Source organism: Triturus cristatus, chromosome 6 (genome assembly GCF_964204655.1).
Source record: "Triturus cristatus chromosome 6, aTriCri1.1, whole genome shotgun sequence".
Taxonomy (NCBI): domain Eukaryota; kingdom Metazoa; phylum Chordata; class Amphibia; order Caudata; family Salamandridae; genus Triturus; species Triturus cristatus.
The window spans coordinates 246126252-246146266 of record NC_140589.1 but is presented as its reverse complement, the minus strand read 5'-3'; the positions used below and the strand labels follow the sequence as shown (position 1 = coordinate 246146266).

General features: G+C 46.4%; 1 long non-coding RNA gene across 2 annotated transcripts in view; it reads left to right on the top strand.

Moving 5' to 3' along the window:
• The first annotated feature begins 3396 nt into the window (after positions 1-3396).
• LOC146816722 (uncharacterized) overlaps positions 3397-20015 on the top strand; it is a 232274-nt gene continuing 215655 nt past the window's right edge. For both annotated transcript variants that reach the window (XR_014962483.1, XR_014962482.1), the window contains exons 1-2: positions 3397-3503; positions 5175-5455. This is a non-coding gene — a long non-coding RNA (uncharacterized LOC146816722). The remainder of the gene's footprint in view (positions 3504-5174; positions 5456-20015) is intronic.

Here is a 20015-nt window from a genome sequence, read left to right as displayed (position 1 = left end):
CAAAATGGAGACTGCATTTATGTGATCAAGAGCCTAAAACTAAAATTAAAAAGCCTAAAAGCAAGTGATTAAAATAGATAAAATACTAGAATTATGGAGGGAAATAGTCATGAGAATTATGACATTCCTGAAAACAATTTCTAAAGAATTAGGTCATAAGCTGACACTCCAAAAGCCTCCAGTTTATGACACCCCATGCCCGCATTCGGACGCAGGACAGGCAGTGATGCAGGACGCAAGAGGAGAAGCCCGGCGAGAAATGCAGAGCTGGTCGGTGCCTCACCCACCGCACCTGCTGCACCTGCTGAATCCACAGAGCTAGCTGACCCCCGCGGGATCCGGGGCACACCAAGCCGGGCTACACTTAGCTCTCGCAGCCCGGGTCTGCTGGACAGCCCCCCCGCTCCCGTGTGTGAACGTCGAGCTGGACTGAACTCCCACCAGCCATCAGCCAGCAAATCCACCAACTCCTTTCCCTCCTGCAGTTGCAAGTGCAGGAGCCGTAGTCAGCTCCCAGTGAAAGCGAGCCCCAGATGGTCCGCAGAGGTGCAGCCTGTAGCCCACCTGGTGTGCCACAATTGTCAGTCTGCGGAAGGGACTGCAAGAAGGCTGGGCAGAGGAAGGAGAAGGAGTCAGCGACCAGCTGCACGTGGAAGCTGTCCCCACCCCCCTGCCTCCAGTAAGACCTGTAAGATTGCACTCATCCCCCTCCGGTTCCTGAAACTTGTGCATGTGCTAGTGTCCCATCTGCTATACCTGCTGCATCCCCCCTGTGCAGCCTTTTCTTGCATCCACTTGGACTGTACAGTGTGGGGCGAGGTGAGTCCATGCTCTGAGTCGAGCCTCTGGTGACAGGACACCCTGACCGAGTACCTCTCCAGAGCCCCTGAGTCATCCCTCCCAGAGCTCTTTCTGAGCGTGGCTCAGGGTTGGGGGCCACAACATCCTCAATTGGGATATGGAAGACAGGCTCGCACAGCCTATAGTTCACAGCAGCTCTTAGTTGAGCAGTTTGGCGATTGGACAGCTTGACGCCCCATGGAGCAGGAGCAGGCGAGCGAGGGTGAGTGATGGCGGCTAGTGGCAGACATCAGCGCAGAGTAACCTGGTGGATGCAGCTCACCCACCCTGGCTTAACACTGTTGAACCTGCAAACAACAACTAGAACACTTTCGCTACTGGTAGCCGCTTACCCTACCCCACCTACACAACTCAAGGTAGGTGCCCACGGCTCTGTCCCCCCAAGCAAGCTCAGGCTGAGACCTATTAGCAGGGAGACGGCGACCGGCCACCACCACCAACTCAGCAGATGGAATCAGAACAAAAGCCAAGGCCACAGTTTAGGAGGCAGAATCTCTTCAACAGCCTCTACGTCTCTGTGCACGCAGACACCTGACAAAAGGTGCCACTGCCGCAATGACAAAAAAAAGGCACACGCTAGGCAGCAGTTAGGCTAAAGAAGGAATCAAAATCTACCTTTGAGGACATGTCACCATGCACAGACGCATTTAGGGGAGCAGCGGCGCAGACTAACAAATCCAAAATGTATGACCTGCGTAGTCGGGTACCGACTCAGAACCCCACTCCCGCAGAGAGCAGTCCTGACGACACAAGCCAGCACACCCAGGACCTTCATGGCACTGGTGCAGACACCTTCTCAATCACAAGAGAGTAAAGCCCACACCCAGCTACCCACAGAGGCAGTGTCTCTAGGACAGGTCCAGCTTTTGTATTGCAGGGAATAGAATCACCTCACCCAACCATCACACAATTATGGCCAAGCAGTTCCAAGAATGCAAGCCTCTTTCGGGAAAAGAAAAGGTCCCACTCCTGTCACAACCTGGGAGTTCATTGAGCTTCAATAATGGAGCTCTTCGCCATGGAGGAAGCAATCCAACAATGAAGCTCCCCTACAGCCATCGCCCAAGGACAGTAGACGGAAACAATACCCCACTTGACACTTCAAAACCCACCTCTGACATCTCGTGCACACAAAGAAAAGCAGCAAAGGCTGAGCCAAACAAGAATCAAATGCGCACAAGTGCAACAAGGGCTCATGTATCATCTTAGATTCCCTCTCTGAGCCAGAGCTAAGCTACTCCCAGCACAGATCACCCTCTCTATTACCATTTGAACTTTCACGACCTGCTAAGGTTGGGCAGCACTTTCTTGATGGCAGCTATAAATAGCTTAACACGACCATCAGAGAAACCTGAAATGCAGATGGACACCCTCCAAGTAATCGCACTCGAATTGGCTGACATAGCCAAGTAAGTAGACAGGATTGCTGCGGTCAGCAGCAGTGTGACCCTCGCCCCGAATGCCGGTGCCCAGAGATAGTGGACAGACTGGCATCTCTTCCAACAGTACTTATCTCGCTGGGGGAGGAGTTAAAACTCAAAATCAAAACTTGCTCAGGCCTTCAGATCCAGGTGAATGGCACAAATCAACTTACTGAAGCTAACAGGGACGCTCCTTGAAGGTGCGGATATTATTTCCATTAAATAAAAATGTGTGCAACCACACCTCATCCCTTAACAGGCTATGCAGAATTTTATAAACCAATCTATTCGGGAGGCCTTCTGGGGGCTTCTCCATATTTTTTAAACACTCCCTCAAGATGTGCTTCACACAAATACAAAAAACACCTCTTACATGGTTCTAGATGGCATCTTAAAAGGGCTCAAGTGTGTGAAAGGCCCTCTATCCATATTACTAATCAACGTACACTACAATCCTCACGGCCAAGGGTCTAACGACAAGCTGACCCGGTTGATTGAACAGATTGAAATACAACATGCATCCCTGGAAATCGTCATCCTTGGAGACTTCAATATGCACCACCTGGGGGAATGAAGTTTTCGACGGCAGTGCCACTGGAAGCAGGGGGAGATTTAACATCCTCCGTCAGTCGTACAACCTAGAATCAGTGCAATTTTTATCAACTCTCTCTCAGCTGGGACGAGTCCACCCACCTACCTACAACAACCAGACAGCCATTGATTACATCCTACTGAGCCAGTGACTAGACAGACCCATGCTAAGCTACGAAGTGCCCCCATGGAGCGAAAGTGACCACGCTTCCCTTTTGCTGCACCTAAAGGCCACAGCAGGAAGTCGCCATACTCTCAGCCTCCTCAGGCAGTCAAACAGAGAGGAACAACAAAAAGAAACTCGTAAAATATGGCAGCAACTATGCACGAGCCGATGTCTCTTGCACAGATGGGGCATTGGTTACGATTTATGTTATTGTGGATTTTCAAATAGGGAATGTATATATTTTTAATACACGGGGGGAGTGAATAATGAGCATTTAAATTAAGGTGTATTTTTGAATGTAGGTTGGGAGGGGGGAGTAAGCAAATCACCTGACTTCAGTTGTGCACAGGTGGGGAAGGAAACGCCTGATTCAAAAACAGCTACGTCGAGCGATTGCGCTCAGAAAGGTTTTTTAACTGAACTGATGCAGTCACACTGTCTGGGAGAGCTTACAAATATTGCAGGTAAAAACCCGGGATGGAAATGTCTTTTCACAGTAGTTTAGGGGTGTTTATAAAGTGTGGGTTTTAGGGAGGCAGGATAAATAGAGGGGTAGAATTTCAGTAGTATCGGGAACGTAATGGTGTGTAGTACTTACGTCACAGTGTGTTGATGAGGTGTTAGAGGTAGAAAGGTTGTAAATTACTGGGGGATAATACAGGGAGCAAGTTTGAATATTAGGTTTTGGGTTGGAAGGAGTGGGGAGCACGTTTATAGCTGATGGTATAGAAAACACTAGTTTCAGGTGTATGGAGCACAAATCACGTTAAGGGGAATGGATTCATAACAACAGGTTTAGAGTGGAATGTCTGCCATACAAGAACATTATGAAGTTGACGCATATTTTAAATTATCATAGATACCCCTGACAAAGGTCACTGAATGACCGAAATGCATTGGGTGGATTTATTAAGACGGAGGAATCAAGTTTATTAAACATGCCTGTGAATAGGCCCGGATGGCCAATTCTTGTGCAAATTAAATGCGTGAAATAATGGAAATTTGAATCTTTGACGTGACGGACAAGGATTGTAAAACTTTGGAAATAAAATGGATACACTTTTGCTACACTACTGATTACATGTTTACTTGATTCACAAATGTGTACCCGGCTGTGCAACTCTTCTGTGATTCGTAACTGCTTATCACTACTCTTCGATGAATTCTAAACTTGCGCAATTGAGACGGAGCGCAAAAAGAGTGTATGCACGCCAACATTGAGAAAGTGATGCAAAGGATCTCATGTACAATGAAGGGTGTGCTTCAGGTCCATTAAAAATGCATTACCAGATTTACCATTAATGGAAGACCTGCGATTACTCCAAAATGTTACGCCTTCCCAAGTGAGGAGTAACGGAGAGAAATGTCTATTTCTCCTCATTACTTCCTCTTCCTATGTGTGCTGCATTCTGCAGCACACATAGAACAATAAATATGCTTCAGGGGATTGTTTTGTGCAGGAAGGTGCCCCTACTTGTGTAATAACAATCGCCTGTGTTGGCACTAAGCAGCCCATTGTGCCCGAGCGCTAGGAAAAGGCTGGAATGTGCCGTACTGTGATAAATACAGTGTATTTTAGTCCTTTCCCTGTAACACAGCGCAGTGCCGTGACTTGCTGCGGTACGTTACTTTTTCATAAATATGGCCCTGAACATTTAAAAAATAAAAACAAATGCCAGAAACGTGCATTTGATGAAATAGCAATTCATCACTTGTTACATCTTTAATAACATGTCTTCAAACTGAAATGAAAAAGGGGTCTCTGCACTGGAAGACATGATCCTTACAACACCCCCGACTTGATAAGAAAGTTACAATAAAAAAACATTCATTATAATGTACTAAATCATATACAAGGATTATAAATAAATGTTTTATGCTCAATGAAAAATAAAAGGAACTATATTTTTTTATTTTCTGATGATGGGGCCTGGGTGCAAAAAGAGAAAGACAAATATAAAGAAGGCAAAAAAGTGTAACCAGTCCCATTAAAAACTCTTTCTGCTTAAAAAATATATCAAAAAAACAAGTAGTTAATTTCCTGGATTGGAATGCAATCCGGTCACCTTTGTTTATTTCTGCTGATGATGTGGATGTGAGCTCTCCAATGAATTTGATGGTTGAATATTGTTTAGGCTTTGGTGGACGAAGGCCTGAGATGGCTTGTGAAAGCAACAGAGCAGAGCAAAACAAAACAGCAGCTGCTGGATGAGACAACACAGCTCTTGCACTGAATGGAGCAGAGAAAGTGCATCCTTGTTTTTGATGAAATCCAAAGAAGAAGAGATATCTTGTGGCCTGTCTCTAAATAAAGCAGGTTTGGCAATGCTGATGGATTAGTATTTGGTGACTTTGCTGACCCATCAACTTCTGCATGCTTCAGGATGGGCAACTCAACTGTAGTGCTGAGGAACAGGTTAGTGCAAACTTCTTGTTTGAAACAGTTGCTTATCTTGTAGACCGACAAAGGTCCAGTGCTCACATATAGTTGCTTCAAAACTAGATTGCCACTTTTATAGCACTGCTTCTCTGTAGATACATGTATTCCACATTGGTTGGCTAACAAATTGAAGTTGTTGCGCAAGAGGGCAGTCAAGTCAATAAGGAATCCAGTTTTTAAAAGCCTTAAAATCACAGATGAAAAACAAGCTCTTTGCAGGTTAAAAATGATTTTGTTCTGCTGCTTGGGTTTTAAAATACTGTTTTTGGAATTTAGGTCGTAACAAGCTATTTTAAATTTGCCAATGTGCATAATCTATCAAATCTATTTTTGTGCCATAGCACACTTTCAAAACATTTGTTTCATAGGGAAAAATAAGATAGTAGCACAGCATTTTCCTTTGTTTTTGCAGAGTTAAAATATCGGCACAATACATGAATTAGTGTCTAGAAGCCTATGTATGTATTATGAAGCCATAAAACTTTATGCGTTGCATACAGGATTGTTTTTGTACAGGATTGGACACCCTCCTGCACAAAATCAATCCCTGGAAGCTTTTCCTCCAGCACACACGGAAAGATGAAAAAAGAGGCGAACAAAAGTTATTTCTCCTTGTTGCATCTCCTCTGGAGAGGCATAAGGTTTTGGTGCATAGGAACACCCACCGCAACACCCATGGAACGCTTCCCTAGCACAGAGGAAGGCAATGCGATTCGCACTGCCTTGACTTACTTCATATCTATGAGGGCATTCAAAGCCACACAAAGTGGCTTTGCACGGCCTTATAAATATGATTTGGTGGTTTGCGCCACCGTTGCTTCAAAAAGGGATGCAACATCAGTACAAGGGGCTCATAAATATGCCCCTAAGAGTTTCAACAAACTGTGCAGTGAAAAGGAGTCCGTGAGTGTTAATTGTGTTTAATCAGATTTTCTGTTTTCTGTGTGTAGCAAGAAGCAGATGTGCTTGATGTGTCAGAAATGTTGCATTAGAAATCTTTCTATGAAAGTTTATGTTTAATTATGTGCAAGGCCTTGCACTGTTGCTATTGTGTATAATGTATATCATTTGTACATTTCTCAGGATCTAATCCTTGTGTGAAGATGATAATAACCACAATTATGAAAAACGTGAATTTCTTTGTAATTTCAAACATGAAATCATTAATCTTCATTTTCAAAGGTAATATAAACAGACAAATCAATTCATTGAAACTTTCAAAACGTACCTCAATTGTTAAGTCTCAGTGGGTTACATAATTTAATGAGAAATCCTTTCCAAACTATGCCCTTGGGCACAGGATAAGTTTTAAAGTTTTCAGTCCAGAGATCTTGTTGAGCTCTGTGGAATGAGAGATGCAATTGAAGTACTCACACCACAGTCTGTGGAACAGTTCTTTCAGGGATGTAATGTCCATTTAATAGCAGTAGAACGACAGTCAGTGTTGTCAGCCATGTGATGAAAAAGAAACACTCTCGTAGTGATCCAAACATAGGACTACAGTGGCATCAGGTACTGGTCAGGAAACCAATAATATCCAAAAAGAAATCAATGGTGTAGAGTGGCTGTAGATTGTGACGAAAAGTCATCGTGTAGAATTCAGATTCATTTTCATAAAGCATTGTTTCTCAAAAAGGCATCAGTTACGTTGACTTATGAGTCAACATAGCTTTTGAGTTATGCAGAGGTTCATGGTAAACCAGAGCAGTAGTTAAGAGTGTAGAATTGTTGAACTTGCAGCAGCACGTCTGTTTGTGGAATCTGGAACTTGGGGTAAAGCACAAACACAGTAGGCGCTGTAGTCCCTGGATTGGGACTCAGGATACCAGCATTACTATGCTCTTCTTGGGGTAGTTCCTCCAGAATAGGGAGAGACTGGTGGGTTGTACTCTGAAGGCCCTTTTGTGTAAGAAGGGGGTCTGTTGAACAGAGTTGGACACATGATGCTTTTAATGTGAGCGAGAGACAGTTGTGTTCTTTGAATCAGGCAGTTAAAGCAGGATTACAGTTTGTGTCTTCCATCCCAAGAACTGGAACAAGTGGTCCGTAAGATGGCTCAAATACTTGTTTATCATGAATCTTTACTCAAATTTTAATGAGGCCTTCTTGCGCAGCTTTGGAACCCTCAACTTCACAGCTGGCAGAGTTGCAATGCATACCACTCGATAGTTTCGTTCTGACTTCTTGAATGTTTGCAACAGCTTTTGATGAGTTTCTGAGTCAGACAATTCTTGCTTCTGCCACCTTCCCAGGGAGATACAGAACAGATATATTCTTCGGAGAGCATATAATATGAAGCGCAACCACCTATTTCTCCTCTAGGGAAATTATTTAATGCGATCTAGACTTCCTACACATTATATGACCAGCTCAGTCCTGCACTCAATACCCCAGTGGCCAAGACTTGCTGAACATACGAAAGCTCTCACCAAATCATTTGCTTACTAATTGAGGTAGGTTGGTGAATTGTAGATCAACACCCAAAGCAGATGTAAAGTGCTCAAGTGGCTTTGAAACCGCAAGTTTTCTTGACCGCCTAAGCATATCAGCATTTCTTTGTTGTCCAAACCCATAAGAATCTGGAGCACGAATCAACAGAAACTAATATAAAATAATGTTAGTTACATCTTTGATTAGCCCGGACATTGTTAAGGGAAAGATCAACACGAAAGGACAATCAGACTAGTGAGAGGAGTCGGCGCAGATCTTACATAAATAAAATGTGTCATTTGTTTACAAAGATATTGCATCCATGCACATACTTATTTTTCCTCTATTGAGAATGGCTGCCTTAGATACCAGTTTCCATGCTTTATCTTTGACCATGTAGATTTTATGCCAGCATGTGCAGACGCATTATCCCCTGAGCTGCCGTGATTAAATCTAAGGTAGTTCGCTCATCTAACGGCATGCTTCTCTTTCACTCCTGGTTTAAAACCATTAAATTGTTATCTGAATTGAGGTTGTAGGAGTGATCCTTTTGATGTTTCTTAAATCACTGTGAAAATATCTGTGCCGATCTTAGCTTGAGAACAGGTTGTTTGCAGATTCCTTAGAAAGGTGTGAACTGCAACTGCACATTTCCCTTAAATGTGAAACCCTTCCCTTTTTTGGTCCATGGTGCGTGGCATAGACTGATGGAGAATTGTCCCTGAATGACAGCCAACTTCCCCAAAATTTCTATTCATTTCTTGACTTCCCTTCTGATTCTCGGAATCTGTTTAGATTCTAATGTGCGCAATGTACATTGCAATCTAGAAAGGGCATTAAAACCGAATCCTACACTGCTCTAGTGTGGGAACTGAAAGATCAGCGTTACATAATAAGTAACAGGGATTGGGTATTACTGTGCAAGGGAGACACCTATAAAACTTGTGTGTGTTTATAAAGTTCAATTGAAACATACTTGTTTAGCGCTTGGCTACCTTAACAGTACCTCCCAGCGCTGAAAAGCACAAGGGCATTATTAGGTTTTCATCATCAAACAGTCAAGTTTTTAGTAGTTTCTCAACCTGACCTGATCCTCAACTAATAGGTAAATCATTCCATAGTTTTGTCATGATGAAGGAGAAAGATCAACCTCCACTCCTAACTTTCCGCACTGTAGGTAACTCGGCGAACTTTATGGAGGATGATCTCAACCATCTTCTTGGCACCTAAGGGTGAATCAAGGGAAACTGACTTTGAGGGTTTTGTTTATGATAAGCTCTATGGCAAATATATAATAGTTCCAATTGAATCCCACATTTAACTGGCAGCCAGTGCAAGGCAGCAAGTACCCAGATACCGATTGATACCTTCACTATCATTACTAACTCGCAGCTGTATTCTAGTTTACCCGAAGTCTTTTCAAAACATAGAGCAGGCATCCATGGTAGAGGGAATTTCTATTGTCTAACAGGAAAATATCAATGCCTGCACCACAGTATTCCGAGAGGGAGGGGAGGAGGTCTAAAATCTTTTTAAGTATCCTCATGATACCAAAACATATGGAGGCCAACTTACAACCTTGGGTCTCAGAAGTGTGAGTTTCACCCAACCAGAAGCCCAGATATGTAATTGTTAGTTTGGCCTGCGGGCTGACTACCTAAGGTTCCCAGCCAACAAACCAATGTACTGCGGTTCAAATTGTCACGGACCACCAACACCTCAGTTTTTTCACCATTGAGTTTCAAACATAAACGATCCATCCAGTCAGCAACCTCCTTTAAACAAGGCTCTTGTAGGTCCATGTTGCAATGATTATCCTGGGTAAGGGAGATAATAAGCTGCATGTCATCTGCATGTGAGGCGATGGAGAGACCAAAGGATAAAAGGGTCTCTGCTAAAGGACTGACATATAGATTACAATGTGTGGGACTAAGTTAGGAACACTGAGGGACTCCATACTTAAGTAGGAAGCTATCAGAGTATACTGGCTTCTCATACACCTGAAAGGTTCTTTCAGCAAAAAATGAGGAGAGCCAGTGGAGTTCTGACCCTGATATTCCTCCCACTGTTAATCTGTGCCTTAACATATCATGGGAAACAGTGTCAAACAAGGCACTTGGATCCAGAATGATTACTGCAGCGGTGCCTTCACTGTCCACATCAATTTTCAGTTCCTCAACCATGGTTAAGAGTGCTGCTTCAGTGCAATTACCTTATCGAAAGCCCATTTGCTGATGATGGGGCAATCCATTATGTTCCAGAAAAGTAGAAAGATCCTGATTCATGTTTTTCCAGAACCTTTGCCATTATGGGAAGCATGGATATTAGTCTATAGTTTTTAACTTGCCGAGGGTCAAAGGCGGACTTTTTGAAGATGGGCTTTACTACAGCGTGTTTCAAGGAGCGTTGTTACAATATCTGATTGTAGGGAGAGATTGAGTACCGCTGGCAAAGTTGGGAGGGTTATTTTCTCTCCCTGCTTCAAAATATGTGGCATTGCAGGGTTCAACGGGGAGCCCCATTTTACCTTATTGTTCAAGTCAAGAATATCGTTTACCTTTACCTCTTGAAAGGGGGAGGGGATCTCTATATTCTTAATTGGTTTCATACCATCAGATATATCCCCTTTAACTTCTGTGTCACTGAAACATGCGTGCATTCCCCTGACAAAAAAATTAGCTAGTTGACTACAGTGGACTAAAGGTGTCACATCGGACCCACTACTTTCCATTTTGGTTAGAGATTAGACTATAGTATATAAGTCTCTGGAAGTCGCTAAGTCTCCGGAAGAAATTCCTGTAGATTCTGTTTGACATATTATTCTGCCTGTATCCTTCTAAGAGTGTGATGGTAGCTATATCCATTCCTCCACTGCCTCAATTATCTTTTACATAATTCTTTTAGTTATGTTATGTTATGTTACATACATTTGTAATGCGCACTGCTGCCCCAGCAAAGGGGCGTCCAGGCGCACGGCAGGTAAAAATGCAACACCACAGAAAACACAACAGAAAAGAGGAAAGAAAATGTATTAAAACAAAAAGGTTTTTAAGGCTTTACGGAAAACTAAAAGATCATCTAGCAGGCGCAACTCTACGGGAAGGGAGTTCCAGAGCTCGGCTGCTCTGACCCGGAAAGAGCGGCCGCCAGCCCGACACAGCCTGTATCTGGGAATCACAGTGAGTGCCTGACCCAAGGATCTCAGGGGCCGAGTCGGCACGTACCAGGACAGAAGATCCGCAAGAATAGAAGGGCCTACCCCCCTCAAAATCTTGAACGCCATACACAGCACTTTAAACTGAATTCTGGCCCGGATAGGCAGCCAGTGCAGTGATCTCAACGTGCTGGAGGCAGAACAAGAACGGGGTAGGCCAACAATAGCTCTCGCCGCAGAGTTCTGGACACGTTGGAGGCGGGTGACCTCAGCCACATTGGACCCTACCAGAAGAGAGCTGGCATAGTCCAGGCGCGATAACACTGTCGCCTGGACAATTAGCTGCCTGGTGCGATGGTCAAAGAACTTCAAAACGGGGCGTAGCGACCGTAAGATACCAAAGCAACAGGCCGCGATTTTCTTCGTGTGGCCAACGTAGCTGAGGGAGGGATCCATCCATACTCCTAAGTTCTTTAATTCCGTGACCGGAAGGGGGGCCGGCCCCAGCTCCATAGGCCACCACCTGTCCCCCCATAGCTCCGATCTCCTACCCACGATCATGATCTCTGTTTTCTTCGCGTTGAGCTGGAGACAGTTGTTCCTCATCCAGCTCGCCACCGCCCTAAGTCCACTCTGAAACCTGGGGGCATCCCGGTCGGCATCCCCGCTGATCGTGACCGCTAGCTGAGTGTCGTCAGCATATGAGACCATGGTCATGCCCCATTGCTTGACGACCTCAGCCAGCGGTCTCACGTAGAGATTAAACAACGTGGGACTCAGCGAGGATCCTTGCGGCACCCCCTGTTTCAAAGGATGGAATTGGGACTGGAACGGTGGAACGGCAACGCTAAAAAACCGATCGGCTAGAAAAGACCGGAACCACTGGAGGGCAGGTCCACCCAGCCCAATCTCCTCCAGGCGATGCAACAGGATAGGATGCGAAACAGTGTCAAACGCGGCGCTCAAGTCCAATAAGACGAGCGCTGCTGTCTGTCCCGCATCCATCACCGTGCGAAGATGTTCAGCCATGGAGAGGAGGGCGGTCTCCGTGCTGTGACCAGCACGGAACCCATTCTGGGTGGGATCCAAGATGTTAGCATGGATAAGGTGGGCAGAAAGAACTTTGTTGACATGGGCCTCCAACACTTTAGTCGGCCACGGAAGTAAGGAGATGGGCCTATAATTTTCCGGTTTATCTGGATCCAGGGACGGCTTCTTCAAGATGGGAGAAACCACTGCCCGCTTCCAGCTAGCGGGTACCGTGCTCGATTCCAACGAGATGTTAATGAGGGAGTGAACCACGGCCCGTCCCACAAACGACTGCTCTCTAAAAAGAGTCGCTGTAAGGGGATCGGCGGGGGACCCTGATTTAACCTGCAGGGCCAGGAGGTCAAACTCCTCTGATGTCAGCAGGGGCAAAACGTGCAAGGTGGTACCACCATAGATGTTAATCGGAGGCTCTGCCGGAGGCCCTGTACAGGGGAACGTCCGATAAATGTTTTCGACCTTTTCCAGGAAAAATCGAGCAAGAGCCTCACAGTGAAAGGTGGAACCAGTAGTCGTGGTACAGGCACGCTTTGCCAAAAGGTCCTTCATCACTTTAAAGATGGTTTTAGAGGGGTTGGAGCTGTTGCCAAATTCAGTAGCGTAGTAAGCTGCCCGAGCTTGGCAAACAGCCCGATGGTAAGTTTTGACGGAGGCGAGATACAAAGCTTTCTTCCCGCTATCGTACGCCTTCCGCCAGACCCTCTCTGCTCGCCTACAACCACCCTTGAGTGTACGTAAGGCACCATCGTACCACGGACTAGAGTCCCTGGAGCTGACTTTACAGGCGGTAATAGGAATAAGGGCGTCAAGCGCCTTGGAGATCCAGGAGCAGAACTTCTCGTAACCTGAATCAACCAGCATCGCAGGTTCTAAAGGCTCCTCGGCGAGGACACGATGTAAGTCCTCCAGCCGTAATTTACTCCATTGCCGCTTTGTAACCAGCTTTGCCGGGGGAACGATAACCATTCCCGGCAAAGGGGTGCAGATGGTGACCAAAGAGTGGTCCGTCCAGCCAAGAGGTGTGACGGCGGAGACCACAGCGTCTGCCAAATTAGTGAAGAAAGGATCTAAGGTGTGGCCGCCTGAATGGGTAGACTGACGAACCATTTGCACCAGTTGAAGGGCCTCCAGGTCAGCAAGAATACCGCTAACCGAGGGGGAGGTGAAGTTCTCAAAATGTAAGTTGAGGTCTCCCAAAATCGAGAAATTAGAACAACCTACCACCAAGGAACTAACCACATCGGGGAAGGCCGCTCTAAACGCCACATCACTCCCAGGGGGGCGATAAACCACCATCCCTGAGAATGTAAAATGTGGGGTGACCGAGATCTTAAACACCGCACTTTCACATCCCGGAATGGTCAGACCAGACCAGCTGCCAATGAGACCAGGTCGCAGGGCCAGCGCAATACCCCCACCCCTAGTAGATCGGTTAAGGGTGAAAACCGAAAAATCAGAGGGAAATGCCAAGTTGATAATGGCCGCATCGTCATCCTTCAGCCACGTCTCGGTGATGGCTACGATGTCCGGAGCCTCTTCCTGTATCAGGTCAGACACGGCCTGATAGTGCAGCACCAGAGACCTGGCATTCAGGCTGAAGATGCGAAGGGAATGCTTGGCACGGATCTTACTGGGGGCAACCGTAGAATATTCGTGTGCGCTCAGGGTAGGGGAATCTAAAGACCACCTACCACACGCACAGTGAAAGGGGCCAACTAGTGGGTGTATAGGGGGAAGGGTACAACTTACAATTGAGCGACCAATACCCCGCAAAGTGTCGCCAGAATACATCAGCATGGTAGCGAGAGCCGAACCCGAGCCCAACTCTCAGGGCTCCGCTGCGCCCTGCGCGCCCTTAGCGCGGACGGGCGCAGACGGGCAGGACTCAGGCACGACTCCGGCTAAGCGACGGCGTCCCACTGCGCGTACCCGCTGCGCGGGAGAGGACGACTTTAAATAGGCGTTCCTTTGAGCCGAGCGAGCGTCAATACGCTCCAAGATGGCGCCCGCAAACAAAACATTAAGCCCAAAGCAAGATGGCGCCTAAAGCAGCAACCCCGGACCACCCACGGAACCCGGACCCGCCAAATGACGGTGTTTCAAACAATTAAATGCGGTAAGAGGGAGGGGGGGATGGATACCCAGGTCCTGCTAGGACGAAATGACAATAAAAAGCCTAAAAACAGCAAAACTACCGTTAAAATACAGAGCGAGCAAAGCGTGCTAAAGGTAGAGGCAGTACCTGACCGGAGTCCAGATACCGAGTCCGCCTTAAATAGGCGTTCCTTTGAGCCGAGCGAGCGTCAATACGCTCCAAGATGGCGCCCGCAAACAAAACATTAAGCCCAAAGCAAGATGGCGCCTAAAGCAGCAACCCCGGACCACCCACGGAACCCGGACCCGCCAAATGACGGTGTTTCAAACAATTAAATGCGGTAAGAGGGAGGGGGGGATGGATACCCAGGTCCTGCTAGGACGAAATGACAATAAAAAGCCTAAAAACAGCAAAACTACCGTTAAAATACAGAGCGAGCAAAGCGTGCTAAAGGTAGAGGCAGTACCTGACCGGAGTCCAGATACCGAGTCCGCCTTAAATAGGCGTTCCTTTGAGCCGAGCGAGCGTCAATACGCTCCAAGATGGCGCCCGCAAACAAAACATTAAGCCCAAAGCAAGATGGCGCCTAAAGCAGCAACCCCGGACCACCCACGGAACCCGGACCCGCCAAATGACGGTGTTTCAAACAATTAAATGCGGTAAGAGGGAGGGAGGGATGGATACCCAGGTCCTGCTAGGACGAAATGACAATAAAAAGCCTAAAAACAGCAAAACTACCGTTAAAATACAGAGCGAGCAAAGCGTGCTAAAGGTAGAGGCAGTACCTGACCGGAGTCCAGATACCGAGTCCGCCTTAAATAGGCGTTCCTTTGAGCCGAGCGAGCGTCAATACGCTCCAAGATGGCGCCCGCAAACAAAACATTAAGCCCAAGGCAAGATGGCGCCTAAAGCAGCAACCCCGGACCACCCACGGAACCCGGACCCGCCAAATGACGGTGTTTCAAACAATTAAATGCGGTAAGAGGGAGGGGGGGATGGATACCCAGGTCCTGCTAGGACGAAATGACAATAAAAAGCCTAAAAACAGCAAAACTACCGTTAAAATACAGAGCGAGCAAAGCGTGCTAAAGGTAGAGGCAGTACCTGACCGGAGTCCAGATACCGAGTCCGCCTTAAATAGGCGTTCCTTTGAGCCGAGCGAGCGTCAATACGCTCCAAGATGGCGCCCGCAAACAAAACATTAAGCCCAAAGCAAGATGGCGCCTAAAGCAGCAACCCCGGACCACCCACGGAACCCGGACCCGCCAAATGACGGTGTTTCAAACAATTAAATGCGGTAAGAGGGAGGGGGGGATGGATACCCAGGTCCTGCTAGGACGAAATGACAATAAAAAGCCTAAAAACAGCAAAACTACCGTTAAAATACAGAGCGAGCAAAGCGTGCTAAAGGTAGAGGCAGTACCTGACCGGAGTCCAGATACCGAGTCCGCCTTAAATAGGCGTTCCTTTGAGCCGAGCGAGCGTCAATACGCTCCAAGATGGCGCCCGCAAACAAAACATTAAGCCCAAAGCAAGATGGCGCCTAAAGCAGCAACCCCGGACCACCCACGGAACCCGGACCCGCCAAATGACGGTGTTTCAAACAATTAAATGCGGTAAGAGGGAGGGGGGGATGGATACCCAGGTCCTGCTAGGACGAAATGACAATAAAAAGCCTAAAAACAGCAAAACTACCGTTAAAATACAGAGCGAGCAAAGCGTGCTAAAGGTAGAGGCAGTACCTGACCGGAGTCCAGATACCGAGTCCGCCTTAAATAGGCGTTCCTTTGAGCCGAGCGAGCGTCAATACGCTCCAAGATGGCGCCCGCAAACAAAACATTAAGCCCTAAGCAAGATGGCGCCTAAAGCAGCAACCCCGGACCACCCACGGAACCCGGACCCGCCAAATGACGGTGTTTCAAACAATTAAATGCGGTAAGAGGGAGGGGGGGATGGATACCCAGGTCCTGCTAGGACGAAATGACAATAAAAAGCCTAAAAACAGCAAAACTACCGTTAAAATACAGAGCGAGCAAAGCGTGCTAAAGGTAGAGGCAGTACCTCTACCGTACAGTAGCTGAGAGTAAAACCAAGGAGTTGCTGTCCTCAGAGGTCTTAACTTCTCAAGAATGAGGTTCTTATCTAATGCAGAAGCAATCTACTCCTGAAGTTTAGTGCTGCATCAAGCACATTTTCTTTTGGTATGGGTATACTGTCTAAGAAGGAACCTTCAAATTTTACAGGGTCAAGATTCGACCAACAGCGACCAAATCTAGAAAGTGCTTGCATAACACTGAATGTGTTTTTGATTGATCTTGCTTATCGGGCATACTCATTATACATTTACAGAATAAAAGCACATGCCAGAAATGTGCATTTGATTTCATAGCAATTATGACTTGTTACATGCTCAGTCACAAGTCTTTCAACTGAAAAGAAAGAGGGGTCTCAGTGCTGGAAGACATGATCCCTACACCATAGGAACACAATTTGTAACATGCTTAGATTGCCCCATATAAATACATGACCCTCGACTAGCATTCAACACTGTTAGTTTCCAATACATGTTGAAGGTGCTAGCTAGATGGGTCTGGAGCAAAGTTTTATAAGGTGGATCAAATTATTTCTATCCAAATCCATTTTCAAGGGGGAAAACTGGCCCAGTAGTGTCGGTATTGCTCTCAGGATGTCCACTCTTCTTCTTGTTATTTGCCCATGCCATGGAGCCTCTGGCTTGACAGGGTGCGAAGTGTGTTATGAATATGGGGGATTCAAGTTTGGGAGACCACTCAGGTAGAATCTCAATATGCAGGTGATGCACTGGGGGTGTCAGCACTGTGCATCAATCATAAAAAAATTGAAGCTTTTTGCACCGGGACACCTTTGGGCACTGGAGGCTTGCAGCTACCAATAATGGGGCTGGACTGGCATGTCACACACTTATGATATCTGGTGATACATATTTTGCACAATGAAACTGAAACCTAACAACGGAACACGTCTTGTGCCTCCAGAAACTTTTGGACTACACTAAACTTGTTGGCCAAGGGCATGGCAGTACTGGCAAAAATGTTTTCTCTGCTGTGATGCCTATATGTGTTTCAAGAGGCAATGGGTGAGTTGACACATAGTGTGTTAACTGAACTAGATTTGCTGCTAGCAGAGCGGATCTTGGCAGGGAAACAAAACAGAGTCAAGCTAATGACATTGAAGAAGGAATGCGTGAGAAGAGGTCTGGTGTTGCCAGACATGGATTTATTTTACATGTCGGCTCATCTACAGCATGCTGTACATTGGCTGGCAGATAGGAACAATAAATAAAAAAATGTTGAAGGGGATGTGTGGGGATCATAAGCTGGATAGCTTGTTGATGCATAGCAGCGGGGTTCCCATTCAGCGCATGTGAACCAACACCTCTCTTTATTTCTAGAATCCAACTAAATCCTCCACCTATTCAAACAGGGTTCAGACCATAGCACAGTACCAAAACAGCACTTCTGGTAGTAGTAGAAGTACTTACGTAGCTCCTGGACCGGGGGGCTCACAGTTTTCATTCTTCTAGCTCTTAGTGCTGCATTTGATACTGTAGACGTTGTAGTTCTTACTCAGAGCATCATGAACATGGGCGCAAAAGACATTTCTTCGTCATTACTTGAGGGCAGGGCTTTTCAAGTGCTAGATAAAACATGCTAATCAAATTCATTCACCTTGAAATGCAGAGTACCTCAGGGCTCGGCACTGAGCCCTACCCTCTTCAATTTTTATAAGATTCCACTTGCTATGATTGTACAAGCATTTAAGATGTCACTAGTCCTGTATGCACAAAACCTAAATAATATTATCCATCTTTCCAGAGCACTGTTCAAACTCTCAACAACTTGCGCTCTACTTAAAGGCAGTGGGCAACTGGATGGCCAGTTGTTACCTTAAATGGAGATAAGACAACCTTAACAGTCAGTCACTGTTCCCCTGGCCAGACTCTTTATACAGACATTGGTAATATCTTGTCTGGACTACAGGAACTCCCTGTACTTTGGTTCCCCGTGCTGTGTAATCAAAAGCCTACAGGTTATACAAAATGTGGCACCCCACCTACTTTTAAATATTCCCAAACATCAGCCAGCCAGAAGTGCGCTGGCAGAACTTCACTGGATCTTGACTGATCAGAAGATGCAGTTGAAGGCCCTCTGTATTGCTCTATCACAACAAAAGCACTCAGCTAAAACAATCTGTAGTTGAACACTACACCCCCGGTAGGGCCCTGAGGTTAGCAATTGCACATCTCATGCTGTCCCAACAATTTTCAGAGCAAGATGGGGAGATAGCTCTTTTTCGTACTTGGTCCCCACATTATCAAAGTAGTTGCCAATTAGGCTGCACCATTTGGACCAAGAACTTACTTGTAGAAAATCACTGAAAGCTTGGCTGTTTGTGAAATAGCTGACCTCCATATCTAGTACGCAAATTCAGTGTTGGATTTGTGCTAGTGTGATCTCAACACTGTGAAGCCTTTGGGTACCCATGCTCTCTACTAATCCATTAGAATAGAATAGAATTAAATCTTCTGTATATTGTGCAGCAGATGTGTGAGATTGGAGGTTGGGTGGTTAAAAGGGTTCTGAGACTTCCTTTATTCACACCGGTGATGAGGATGATGCAAATTGCTTTCAGTATGTCTGTGAATAGCTGGAGTTGGGGGTTGATAGACATTGGCAGACATGTACCCGGATGACAAATTCCATAGTTTTACAGATGATTAGTCGACCCTTATATTGGGACTGGACAATTATTGCAAAATGCAAAAATATCATGGATGGCTCTGGAGACATGGTCCACATTCCTGGAGTCACTAGCAATCACCTGAACTATGGGAGAAATTTTTGAATTGTGAAATAGGAGACAGCTGATCTCCTTTTTTGACAGAGGGCCTGATTGCGATTGCGATGGCGGTGTGACCGCCACCGTCTGGCTGTCTGTGGCAGTCCTACCGCTATCAGACCCTTAGGACTGCCTACTGCTTTACGATGGCGGGCGGATAGTGGGGGGGAGGAGAGACCACCATGCATCCGACAGGTTCAAGAAGCCCGTTGGACCATCAGAGGGACTGCAATCCCTACAATAGTGGCAGTGCCTGCTCAGACACCACCGTGAGGATTACAATATCCCTTTCCATCTGCCGTTTCATGGCGGTTAACCTGCCATGAAAAGGCAGGCAGAAAGTTGCTTTGAAGGCCCGTTGCTGGCCCCCCTTTTCCCACTGGCACCCCGGTATTGGGTCTGGGGGGGCACCTATAGTGCCCCCCTAAACATTGGTGCCTGCCACACAGTGCAGGGATGGCTTGTGCTGAAGCCCTTTTTCGGGCCACAGCACAAGCTTCAATGTTAGGATGCATTTTTACAACCACATCAACAGCGGTCGGATCGTAATTTCTTTGGCGGGATGGCCGACTCCCTGTCAGCTGGTCCTATTCCGGACAAGATGGCGGTTGCGCGCTCATACGTCCGCCATCATAATGAGCCCCCAGAGTTCCTAAAGCAAATGGGCTATTTCTGACTGACAATGCTAGACAGAAAACAGTGCCAGATGTTATTACCGATACAGAGTGGGAGAGAGTGTGCACTGGGGTCTAACAGGTGTCCAGTAAATCACACTTTAAGATAACTCAGTATAAATATGTGACCCCTTTTAAGATCAGTAGTATTTCAGGCGGGCACGCTTCTGTTTGTCCAATTAACTGGAAGGAAGGTGGACTTCACACACTGTGCTTGCGCATGTCAGGGAATGGAGAGTTTCTGGTCAGATGTACTGG